At 38.9% G+C, this 12,824-nt stretch overlaps 1 protein-coding gene across 3 annotated transcripts in view; it reads right to left on the bottom strand.

Moving 5' to 3' along the window:
- Window positions 1–12,824, bottom strand: part of LOC124155554 (protein tincar) — an 803,451-nt gene that overhangs the window by 416,609 nt on the left and 374,018 nt on the right. For all 3 annotated transcript variants that reach the window (XR_006864202.1, XM_046529476.1, XM_046529477.1), the window contains exon 5: window positions 7,460–7,505. The gene's annotated coding sequence lies outside the window, so the exon portion shown is untranslated. The remainder of the gene's footprint in view (window positions 1–7,459; window positions 7,506–12,824) is intronic.

Below are 12,824 nucleotides of genomic sequence, written 5' to 3'. Positions count from 1 at the left end.
ACGAGGCAGCTCCGGGGAACTTGGCTCCGTAGATGGAAGACATTATTATTCGCGAAAGGAATACGAAGCGGGACGGGCTTTAAGCCGGGTTCCATCACAAAAAAAACGCTTGTAGTAAATCGACCTTCAAGTAGATTCCGAGCTTCGGACTCTTCATTCTAAAAAAGGACTCAACTGGAGATGTACATGCTTTTAAAACAGACAATTACCATCAGAGCACAACCAAGACCAAGCGTTCAGGGCGGCCCGTTTCAAAATTCCGTTTTGACATCTAACACACGTAGGTTATTTAGGAGAGGATTGCAAAATGAAGGACTTTGTGATGATTAGGGCAAGATAGCCAACGCTACGACTAAATTACAATCGCAGGCCACAGTTAACTCCTAAAAGCCAATTGGCAGCGGCCATTTACTGCTGGATAATGAAAATAGAGTGATCACAAAGTAAGATTTGAGTCACAATTGAGTTCATTAAGAGCGTAAACTATGGTCGAGATAAAACTGTCTGGAATTATATATTAATTTGGAATTATAAATTAATGTACATTAAATTATTTTTAGCTTAATACTTCATTATGGGTCAATCAAGCCTGATTGACGGGACTTATGGAAGCTTGAGCTTTATAATCATCAGTTTAGGCCCAAGATTCCAAGATAGCGATCATAAATAAAATCTTAAAGAAGAACTAAGAAGCGTTCAGAGAGTAACTTTAAATGACCAAAATTGGTAAATACACTGGATTTATTCGTAGAAACTCGCTAGTCAAAAGTCTAAGGCCTGAAAAAGTAAATTATTTCAAGTTAACATGATTTAAAATTTTCGTTGAAAGTTATCAAAACGTGTGTGAGTAATAATAGTCCCACTTACGAGAAAGAGTTCCGGGGAAGGCTGTTTCCGATCGTCGCCACGCTTTCGATGGCCTCCACACGCACAAATCCTGATTTCGAATAGGAAGTTTTTCGGAGCGAAAAATCAATCTTTTGACTCTCCACTCACTCGAAATACGAGGCCATGAATTCCACCATAACAGAGATAAAGTCCCCCATTCCAACCAAGCCAACTAAAACTTCCGGAACAGTTTTTACTCTAACAGTCTGTTAAAACTTGCAAGAGATTTCGTTCCTGAACACTCCCTCTCCTATTGATGTATACTCAACCAGAAAAAAACGCTTTCAACTTTTTGGTAAAGCCTTTTCACGGAGGAATTTAACGGATAAGAGGACTCCTTCACAGAACGTCACGCTCAGGAATGAGATATCCATAAAATCTTGAAGAGGAGTTACAATAAGGATCTTTACCCAAAAACCTTGCCACACGCTTAGAAAAAAAAAACATTAGAAAAGTTTCTCGTAAGTCTCGATAGTTTTTCTCCAAAGATATCTTAAAGATTAGATGAAACATCATGCAGGCAAGGAATTAATATCACATTTTCATCCAAATGAATAGACAAATGTTAAATATTCAAATGATTTGCAAAAAAATCTTTAGTAATTTTAATTAAAAGAGTTAGATCGATGATATTCAGCACTCTGTAATTTTCTTCACAACTATATTCCCAACAAAGTATATTAAGTGATCCAGGTTGATTTCTCACGAATTTATTTCCAACGAGTTACGTACCCACTATGAAATAGAGATATTATTGCAACATCTAAATCATTCCTGTCATCTTTAGAGTAGCAGGTAAAATAAACAGTTTAAGTCGTTTCAAAAATGCTGAACAATAAACAGGAGACTTAACGGAATTGGAGAATTACATGAAATTTTAAATTAAGGTATGCATGGAATGAACAGCGCTTTCATCACTCAGTTCAAACCGAATCCTGGTAAAGGAAGGAAAGTGCAACATCACCGTGCGATCCATATTTAACCCTACTCGAGAAAAAAATTGACTACCCTGCGCAAACATCAAGTTCCGCCTGAGGCAACTGTGGGGGTAGAAATTGAGCTCTTTATCTCTAGAGGTGCATTTAATTCATTCATCATCCTAAGAGTGGAAAGGGCTCAGGGCAAGCGCATGTGAGCACATCAAACCATTCATTCCCTACGCAGCTCAAAACCCACTACCGCCGCCCACGCTATATACGCGCGTTAACGGTACGTGACCGTGGAAAGAAAGGGCGGGATAGGAGGAAAACATTAGCCACTATACGAGGTCGATTATCACCGGTAATACAAGCTGAATACTCCTGTTTTTTTCCATAAATGTTTATTTTATTAAAATTTTAAAAATATAAGAATAAATTATATATAGGCAGATCTTTGCCTAACCTAGTACCGTGCCCATACCCTACGTACGCAGTATGACATTTTATGGTCCTTTCTCTGTAAATATTTCAGAGGATGAGACGCAATTTCCTTCACCCATTTACGCGCTAGTGGAAGAGCCAACGGTCATGAATCACTGAAACTATGAAGTCTAAATGGCTTCATGAAATTTAGGAAATGGCATCGTAAAGAAGTATTGTCATAACAGGAACTTTATGAAAAGAGAATTGATCGTTCAACAATTGAAATGATATACTGTATCGAGACTTCCAGAGAAAGTCCAGAAATCAGATATAATAGAAACATTCAAGGCAATGACATCTGCAGTGTATTAGCTGTAATAATTTAATAGAAAATATTTCAGTCGTATCAACTGCGTTGAAAAATTACCTGAAAACTTAATGCAACGGAAAACAGATATCATTTGAATTTATTGGAGCGGAACTCAAGTTAATTTACTTCAGTTTTCAATTTTAGGACGATCACACTTCAAGAGACCATAATAGGGATAGAAAGACGTCAAAAGAACACCAGAAAAAGTATACAATATGTCAATATTTAGATTCATTCCCTATAACTCGTACTTGATACCCTTGAGAAGCATGAATCATCGTTCTAAATTGCCGGTTAACCTTTTCTAACCCAGAGCTGCTTCTGGGAAAAAATAATTTCAAGACTTATCATTTTTTAAATGTGAAAATTTTTCTACTCAATCATAGTTATCGTGGCAGCTACATACTTCGCCATTAAACTTTGCAGCTCAAAATAACACGCAGTTAAAATCTTTCCTGAATAGAGCTGGAAATGGATAAGCACATCATTGATGTTAATCATAAACAATATTGGGTGATAAAGGGTTAACAAATAAAACATTTCAACACACCCTTCGTAATATTTCCAGGAATAATTCATATAAAATGGTGCAATAAAGGTTTTAGTCAAGAAATCATTCTAAATCCTCGTACCAATTGTAATTAATAGCATTTAAGAAGCTCGTGTATTGATTTCTACACTACCCAAATACACAATCCATCAAATCGCAGTAGGTGCCACAAAGAAGAATTATTAACATATTAAATCTAGCATTTCAAATGCGATATTTTTTTACTGCCGACTCGTAATGTCACACGAGGTTGTGACACAACTCAATTTCCCCCGATGAGTGATGATTATCCAACTTCGATATGACTAAAAATATAAGGTATTTAAGAAACAAAGGCCTTGACTTTGGCATTCAAAGTTAATCTGTTGACGCTTCGCTGAAATTAACAATAAAGGAGAAGGTGCCCATGGTTATGAAAGGAAAAGACTATCCAGGGCCTCGTAAAATGAAGACGACTCTCCCTGAATGGAAACAGGATACGTCGCTCGTAAAAGTAGAAGGGAAAGGTTACTATGGAAAGGTCAATGACCCAGGATGACCCTGACCAACAAGTGGTAGAACCACTTGGAAAAAGATACCCAAGGAAATTCTGGTTTCGATTCACAAATGCAAACACATTATAAAATATTTACAATTTAAACATGGGAAGTAAAAATTGTGGAGAACTATGACGTAATTACAAGGAGATGAAAAAAGTTTCTTCAAAGGACTAAATAATGACAAAAAAGAATACTGGAAAAAATGCAGTATTCTCACCTCTCGAGGTTTTTGATGCAAAGGGCAAAGTTGAACAGCGGAAGTGTCACCGACGTTGATTGTGAGGCGTGGCAAAAATGACGCTTGATGAATAGTGAAGAGTGTGGCACGAAGGAGAGTAAAAAAATACCTCTAGCATATGTCGCGGAACGAACACATTAATCTTGCTCTTTTTTTACACTTAAAAGACGAATTTTATCGAGAATTTAAAAAAGTATCATTCCTACACCATTTGAATAATCTCCTTCTTGGGTGAGCTGGATGTGAAGCAATTTTTTTTATGAAATTACGTAAATTTTCTCTGTAAAACTGAACTTCGCTCCCATACTACTCGAAGTAAAAAAATAGTAATGAAAATTATTACTGTCCATATACAAACTAAGAATTAATTATTTTGCAATAATTTTTTATCTAATAAACGATCAAGGAGGATTTCCACAAGAATTATTTTTACTCATTTAACCAACATTTTTATTGGCGATTTACAAGACTCGAATGTAAAATTTCGTAATAAAGTCAACTCAACAACATTCTAACAGTAATATAATACCGACGCGGAATTAACCCGGAAACCAATCATCAGTAATATAATGGATATAAAAAATTTACCGAATACATTTCCAATATTAATTTTGGTTATTATGAATCACAAAATCAATGTTCTTCAGGCTTAAAGTTCAAGAAAACGGAATACATTAAAATATACATTTCCATGATACGATTCCAAGATAACTTCAATGTTAGTGTCAAAACTCTCCTATAGCAAATCCTAAATCAGAATTTTTAGGATAATAGTGACTGAAATAGCTTGCAAAACTCTTCTCAAAGTGAGACAAAAATGCATATGCTATTGGAGAACATTTCCTAGAAACCAGGTTATAATAGACAGTGAGTGACCAGGAGAGCGAAGCCAAAAGAATTGGAACTACACTGATGACAGCTATAAATGGTGCTTAAATGAGTGAACGTGAAGTTATTCTCCAATCTGTGTATCTGAGCCACCTATCATGAATGGATATGGATTCCTCTGAATATGTTTCCAGCAGATAATTTTAAAATAACAGAAAACGATTCAAGCCATGGTATAAATCAAACACATGGTATAATACATAAACATCATCAACCACATTCTATAGTGGAAATTATTCTTTATTTTCTTCGCTATTTTTGGTGTGCCATGCAATGATTAATATTCCTGGTATAATCCGATAGCCTAATGTTTTCTTTCTATTGAAACATAGGCCTTACTAAAATAGCAAAAAGAATAAAAATTTAAGCTACGGTTTTATTTACCAAGTTTAAGCCATAAGTGCAAAGACATTTTATTTTCCCCGAACTCCAGACAGTCAGCTAGCATCCCTCCTTGAGGGATATTCAAACATCGCAATTGGCTGGAGTGCATTTTCTCGCGGGGATCGACAGGCGAGGGGTTCTTGGGAAGCGAGCGAATCTTATTCGGTATCCTCGCTTTCGAGGCAAGCCGAGGACAGCTCTGCGACAACCATACCCCAGTATCACTCCATTTTGGATGCAGACACGGGCTCTGGGGGTGGGGAATGGAATTGTGGCACCACGACAAAAGGGGAAAGAGAAAATCTCAAGGGGAAGGAAAAGAAGTAACAGCGGCTGACATTGAATTGGAGGAGAAAAAAGCCCTGGATAGGCAGGGACGGAAGTTTAGTCGCTACTGGAGGGAACAATGTGTGCGAAAAACGATGCATCTTCGTTGAATATGCAGCATCCACTTTAAAAGTACAGTCTATATGCCATGCAGTCAAATGTGTGTTTTATTGAAGTATTCCATGGATTAAGGTCGGTCTACAAGGAGTATTTAAAAAGCATTTCAAATGCGGGTATCCTCAGGAAATGTAGGCTATTTCTTTTAAGTGGTTGATATGATTATCACAGTGACGTAAAAATGAAAATTACTATTTAATTTCGTTCACAGTTATTTTATATTCTCACATCTGACAAGTTATCTCCCAGAAGCTGTCCGATAAATTAATTTTTGTTGTCATTATATATACATTTTTTGTAAAAAATTAAAAGAATATTTTTAAATTGCAATATAATAAAACTGCAATATATTGTCATCACCTAAATTAAATGTACGCCCTAAATTTAAATTAGAATAGGAATACGATGACGTTCTTGTCCTACTGCAGTACGGAGGTGTCACGTCAGTGGGAATTCAGTAGTCCAATCGAATCCCTTTAAAGAGACTCTGCATGAAAGATTTCTACCAAGTGATGGGGTGCAAATGCCTTCACTGTTTGGACAGAGGACGGTATGGTTTCCGGTATTCTTCGTGAAGTGCAAAGCAAGAAAAAATACTTCAATCCTTTTAAAACAATTCACTACAGCAGTGTATCAAAGGAACTTTTTCGTACATCTGTGTATTCATGTAATAACTTGCTCAAACATGAAAGGATTGAAACCTTTACTTCCAACGTTCGATTGTTAAACCAGGAATGATCCAAATGCGGAAGACACTCTCTTTGCTGGAAATGTACGCCAATTAATCTGGTCATTGAATATTCCCACCTAATAAAATTACCTACATGATTCATCCGTTATTCAAAGCCATTTAAATGATACTGAATTTTGAAGAAAATGCTAGGATAGAATTTCAGGAACGTGATGTTTAAGAAAAGAAACGTTCCCAGTCATGAAGACAAATTATTAATCCAGCATCAATTTATAATTAAATAATCATTTAAACGGAAAAACAAGGATATTTCAGTTTTCATTGCGGCATAAAAAGAACTCTCGGAAAATAGCTCTCGGAAATAAAATTTCAATTATTTTTTCAGTTTTATTTTCTAGAAACAATTTGAGTCGCATTTATTAAAATTCTCAGATATTGCATACGTTATTGTGTAAAACGTTACTCATATCCGAGTCATTTAATATCCGTGAAATGACATATTGCATATGCTATTACAAAATTTGAGACTCTTATTGTAACTGAGGATAAAGAAAGCAGCATATTGATGAGAAAAGTTTCCAAGGGTTGCACAAAAAATTCGGGGAACATCATAATGAAGAGCCCGACGCTCTAGTCATACATGAAAGACTTTGAGAGGGTGGTGTGTGCTCTAGACAACCTTATCGATCAGACCATTCTCTCTCGCCTGGCCCGGACGAGATGCCGCTCCTAGGTTCATCTCGTCCGCTCATGGCTCTGCAAAAAGAAGGCGTCTTCACACCACTTCTGAGACTTTTTATTTCCGCAACATGCCACCGCCGTATTAAGGCGCAGGTGTAGACCTTCACGCGGACGCCTGCCACTACGAGGGTGGAAAAAATGATAGAGGAAACTTCTAGGTGAAACAAGTAAGTATTCCGGCGGTGTATCCGATAATGCTTCCTTCCAGATACGAAAACACTCATCTAAGAGACCTCCTCTAGGTCCGCAAGAGAAGCATGGTGAACTGCTATCGCAAGTGGAAAGACTAACAAGTTGGGAAAAGGAAATGGGCTTATTTTATGATACTTGTTTTCAAAAAGTTTAAAAAAAGAGGAAGAATAAATATTGCATGGGTTACTCACCCTATGAAAAAGGTCCAGAAAGAAGTAATTCCAGCTGCTTTGTTTCCTAAAAATGAAAGAAAAACAGAGGTCAGAATTTATCGTACACAAAATAAGCACCATGAAATAAAAATGCAAGTGGTCGACTTAAAGTAATTCTTACATTGGCAAACTTGTAAAGATTAAGATTACTTATATAAATACTCTTTAAATATATTGTATTAATTTTTAAATCTAATTTTTATCTAGTATTACTTGCCATTTTAACTTGTAACAAGATTTTTTAAATTCTCTCGACATAACTAACAATAGGCAAGTGAATAAAAGGTGAAAATTATGAAGAGATAGCTCCCAAAAAATACCAGCTATAGCTGCAAGAACCACAGTTTACGCTTTACAGTGCGTGATCGTAGATACATGAGGCTCCTCTATTGTGCTAATTTATCTAACGCCAAACTCATTTGGTGCATAAATAACACCCATCGCTCATTTCGGCAGCATCCTGTCAAAGTTAAAGGAGGGATCGTAGGGTAAGGACTCCTTCCACTCATTTGGCCACCAACGGAGGAGAGGAAAAAATAACAAAGCATAAGCGAGTGTGATGCGCTTGAGAACACCATGGGATATTCCCTAAATTAAAGGCTAAACTCTTGGGTGCTCAGCCAAATTTAAAAATGAAGATATCTCCCCACCTGTCACTCAAGACTTCGTAGCGGTGGGTGAGGGGAGGGCATTGTTAGCCGATCGTCAAGTTTCTCTCTCTTTTTTTTCAAAGGTTAGCTCCTGGAGTCACCCAAAATGGACCTCTGCGGAGAGACTGTCCCTTTGTCAGCCCTGCTTCCCACACCACCGGCGACGCCGCAATAGACCCAACCCCTTCTCCACCCTACACCCTGGTCGCATCTCAACCCTTTTCCGGAGAAGGGCATCCATCCATCGCCGGGAGGGGTGGTCTCCAGCAAAGGGAGGCTCTCAAGTAGCACTGAAGGCTTGAGTGACAACCGCAGCGGCACTCGGAGGGAGAGGGGGGGGAGCGGAGAAATGGGGGCATTAGAAGAGGGTGGGGGGTGGAGAGGTGGGGGCGTGAATCACCCAATTAGACCCCATCCACTGCTGTCCTCCTGGATGGGGTGGGCCAGTGCGTGGGAAGCGAACGGGGGGTGAAGTGGAAGGGGTAAAAGGGGTGGGAACGGATGGAGGGGGGGCCGTGGAGATGAAAGATACGGGATTAGACCACGATGGGGCTCCCATTTTGGAGATAGAGTGCCGTCGATCGGAATCGGAAATAAATCGGCCAAGAGTTAAGGTCAACTAAACCTTTTACTAAAAAGAGAGGAGCAAAAATGGATCCTGAAAAGAAAACACAATTGTTTGATTTAGATGGCAGTATAGAATGCGGTGGCAAAATAAGCATATTAAAACGTAGAAAATTTTTAATTTATCGGAATTTAATGGTGCTGCACCATCATTAGCAAACTATAAGAAGAGACTCTGATCGCAGAATTAATTTCATGCGCTGACTTACATAATAGGCATCACCTGATATACACAAGGCTGATATACACTGACGTTCATGTCTCATGCACCTCAAGAATGACACACAACAAGGAGAATTTAATTCGTTTAGCTGTTATAAAAATCCTGATAGAATTTTTATTTATTACGTTGTTACCTTTTTACGGAAACGTCGGCATTTAAGAACTAATGTTTGGTATATTGATGGTTATAGTAATTACCTGGAGCAGACAACGAGGAGAAATATAGATACCTCATGAATAAGTAAAGGAAAAATGTGGTGGTCAATACGGAGAGTGTTGAAATACTTCCATTGCATCAGATGAAGAGGAAGAAGAGCCCAAGTGTTGCGAGTTTTGAGAAGCGAGAAAATGCTAAAGATATAAATAGAGAAGAGGGAATGTGGTGAGAGGAAAGGGAAAATTAATAAGAGCATGGTTTATTCATTTGGTGAAGAGAGCTGGCCCATGGGCGTAAGCGAACCGAAGCCGAAATTCAAATATTTATTCATGGTGAAATTCATCCTTAGTGTATATAACTTTGCACCCATGCATATGACTACGAACAAAGTTACTTGTTTAATGTAGTGCATTGAGAGAGATTTCTCTTCCGGCTTCCGTGTTATAAGTACATAATGTGTAGGTTTCCTTTACAAATTATAATAATTTTCAAGAAGGTTGGGAGATAATGGCAGCAGAGAGAGTAATATGGGAAGAGAGGAGAAGATACATGTCAATTGTGAAGGGATAAAAGGTAAGATCAGAGTTTACGGTTGGAATACCCTTAAGGGAGGAATAGACAGAGGGGAGGTGGTTTTTACGACGAGCAAAAGAAATAAATACGAACAGGGAGTCGGAACGTTCAGCTGCGAACCCAAAGATGTCTCTTCCGGCTTTCTTGCAGTCTTTAATCGGTAGATAACCTTTAAATGATTATGATTATTTTCAGGAAGGCTCGGAGAGTATGGCTCTTGAGAGGGGTGTGTATGGGGAAAGATGGGGGCTGTGATGACTACATGATCGGGACGCGGAGGAGGGGAGTGGAGGAGGAAGGATTGAAGCAGGAATTAAAAAAAGCAGCGGGGGGAGATGGGGGAGCGTGTCGGGGGACTTTGACGAGGCCGATGGCAGGGGGTACGCGGGGGGGGGGGGGGGAAGGCATAGGAAGAGGCAACAGTTCGCGGCGGGCATCACAATGGACCGCACGTGCATCGCCACCCCTGCCCCCCTCCTTGCGTCTCTCCCGCCCCGATCCGTGCATCTGTGACGCGTGCCCCGGCGGCGTCCGACCCCTTTCTCCCCTCACCCCCCCTCCACTTCCGCATCACGTACCGAGCTCGGTCTCCCGCCCCACCCACGGACGCGTATCACATACCACCCCCTCACTACAATGCAACCCCCTCCTTTGCACTCCCGTACCACGATGTATACACTAATGCACAATTAGACAACAATTTTTGAAAATTTTGAGAACCTCTACGGCACCCATAAAGTTATATCACGAATTAATGCAAAATAACTTGAGTTTTAGACATACCAACGAGCACTTTCCACATCCGACCACCTTCGATAAAAAAATTAAATTAAAATGAGCAATGGTAAACTGAATAATAAATATAAACATTAAAATCGTGTACTATGTTGTAAAATAGGATGTGGCGGCGCCCTTGCGCCGTACTAGAAAAATAATAAAGATCCAGAATGCAAAAGCGTTCAAGTATGGACACAAATATTTCTAATTTGGTTTCTTTTTATGCAATTGCATTGAAACCTTTTAAAAATATTTTTTTTCAGGAAGTATCTGAGATTATTGGTGCGTAGAGGGTGATATAGGAGAGGGAGAAAGAAAGATATTTGCTAATTGATGAGGGGAAGACGAAAAGAACAAGGTTTTTTATGGGATTGTCTTTCAGAGGAGCCTTAATCAATGCAATTATGCACATTCAAATATCTAATATACATTTATACTCACATACTTACTTACTTACTTTACTTACATACCAATCTGGAAACCACCAAATTAGACTTGTCCGAAGTTTTACGACAAATTTACTCGTTATAATGCATACCCATTTATTAAAAATTAAAGTGCGCATTGGCTAGGTCTACGGCCTAATGATCGACCGTGGTTGCATTAAACTGTTTGAATAAAAACGAAATTTAATGATGTGATGTTTTATTGAATATGTAAGTAGCGCAAATAAAAATTCCGCTGAGATTTAGGTTTTAAAAAAATTCGAAAATTTCAACAGTTAAATTTTCGGTTTCCTCCTCCTGAATGGAAGGATACAATTGGGATGTCTCTCAATGCACTCCCACTGCCTTTCATCTTTCCCCAAAACATATCCCACTCTCTTTAGTCTCCCGAGTCCCATGAGAGTTGCGGTCTGTACCCATTCCCTCTGCCCCCCAACACTCAACGCCAGCACACCAATGATGAAGTCAGCAATACCAGATAGAATGGAGAGAAGCGGGCAAAAAGCATTGAAAATTCAGCGGACCTCTGAGAGGATATTTTGGCGTTCATTTCAAACAATGGGAGCCTATTATTGTGAATTACGAGGTTTAACTATCTCTTATCGTGCTAACACCGCGTGCGAAATAACTAAAGCTGGAATGACAACTGATCAACTACAAATCAGGAATTCTTTTAAAACAAAACTGGCATTCGAATGTTTAACAAGCGCTTCAATTTACTCTACTTAAATACACCCTCTGAAATGGAAATAAGAATCTTTTCCAGTAACTGCTGTAGTCAAGGCTACAAAAGAAAGTAAATTTTCCCATAGCAACTAAAAAATCGCGATAAAATATTAGCAGGCTCTGAGAACTTCATCATAAAGGATTACATATAAAGGCTGAATTAAATCATTAGATGAAAGTATCTACATAATATATTTTTTTCTATTCAGAGCACGATCGGTCCTTGTTATCGGTACGATCGGCATAAGTTTGCTTTTTCCCGACTGACCAAATAGCCTTGGAACAGGAAGTGATGCTATTTGAAAATTCAACCCAATCATTTGTAGAATGATTAATAACCTGTGAGGCCATGCAATGCAGTGTGAAATTTTTCACGAAAAGAATTTTTTCACGGTAGGGAGTAGGATAAATTCAACCCATATTTAAGGTAAAAGTGATGTTTATCACCATAACCAGCAAACACCCGAATCAATGTGTCGTCATTTTAATATAACTCTATTAAACTTAAAATATTTTTGGCAGCGAACGTATCTGTGGCGGTTGCAAAGATAAATGAAGAAAAAAATCTTTGCAAATTCTGATATGACAGTGTGGATTTTAAAAATGCAAAACGTATTTGTTCTTGTTATTGGGCCACTATAAATTGGCAATATTGCTGTATCGACTCCTGAAATAAATTTAAAAAATAAATTAAAGTAATTGAAAATGGCTGGATAAGTTGAAATGGCACGTACTTGGACGCCGAAAATCGGGTCATTATGTTATTGGTTGAAACGGATTGATTGAATAGCCAAAATATAATATTCTATGCCAAGGGAAGGTTTATTTAAAAACATATAGGCCCGTTTTTTAGGAGGCCTATTGGTGGACGTAGGGCATCGTCTAGGTTAAATAATGAGTTCTAGCATTGGGTCTCTACCGGTGCAGACAGGATAAATACGTCTCTCCTCTCTCTACTTCCTCCCGTCTCCCCCCTGCCACCCCCAGAGAGCAGAACACGCGTCGGGACGTGCGCGTCGACCACGGATCGCGCCATTCGTGATACCGCGAGGACCAAAGGGGTCAAACGGCCCCAAGGCCCGCGTCTGTACCGGAGGGCAGACACGCCCCCTTCCGAGTCCATTCATTCTTCCCTCGCCAACTGCAACCCCTTCATCTGCCGACGCTTT

Source organism: Ischnura elegans, chromosome 3, assembly GCF_921293095.1.
Source record: "Ischnura elegans chromosome 3, ioIscEleg1.1, whole genome shotgun sequence".
NCBI lineage: Eukaryota > Metazoa > Arthropoda > Insecta > Odonata > Coenagrionidae > Ischnura > Ischnura elegans.
Note: the sequence above shows the minus strand (reverse complement) of the source record. Positions and strands in the feature narration are given on the sequence as shown.